This window comes from Triticum dicoccoides, chromosome 6A (assembly GCF_002162155.2).
Source record: "Triticum dicoccoides isolate Atlit2015 ecotype Zavitan chromosome 6A, WEW_v2.0, whole genome shotgun sequence".
In the NCBI taxonomy this organism is placed as follows: domain Eukaryota; kingdom Viridiplantae; phylum Streptophyta; class Magnoliopsida; order Poales; family Poaceae; genus Triticum; species Triticum dicoccoides.
Window position 1 is genome coordinate 546,830,279 of NC_041390.1, and position 675 is coordinate 546,830,953.

The following is a 675-nucleotide window of genomic DNA, read 5'->3' on the forward strand; positions in this document are numbered from 1 at the left end:
GGACAACTTTCGGATGGGCAGGACGCGCGCCCTAGTCCTTCTCTGGCCCGCCTGTCAGGGACACACACGCCCATTTTCCCTCCATTTCACCAAATCCCTCCCGCGCCCACCTCCCCATGGCTGGGACTTTCGGATGGGCAGGACGCGCGCCCTAGTCCTTCTCTGGCCCGCCTGTTAGGGACACACACGCCCACTTTCCCTCCATTTCACCAAATCCCTCCCGCGCCCACCTCCCCATGGCTGGCGACTTGGCCGCGGCCGCGAGCCCCGCGGCAAAGAATAAGGTTCCCAAGTAGCTACGGTCGGAGCTCATGCCGGCGGAGCTCGCCAAGCTCGACGCCGAATTGACAGGAGGATCCGGCGGACAAGGGTGGCGGAGAAGAAAGCCGCTCCCGCCTACGCCGTCAAGGCGGCCGCGTTGTGTGACACGCAACATAATGCCGAAGTCGACGACAAGGAGTCCATCGTCGCCAAGGCGCATGTTAGGGTTGTGTCGACCCTGCCTGCCATTTTCTCGATCGCTGGCCACGGCCTGCACAAGTTTGTCCCCGTTCGTCCTCCGTAGTACCGGTCCCCGAGTTGGCCGCCACACCGGAGATGCCCGGGTATCGTGCGCAGCCGCTGCATGCCATGGCCAGACCAAGTTCTCCACGTTGCCGGACGGCAGCGTGGTCG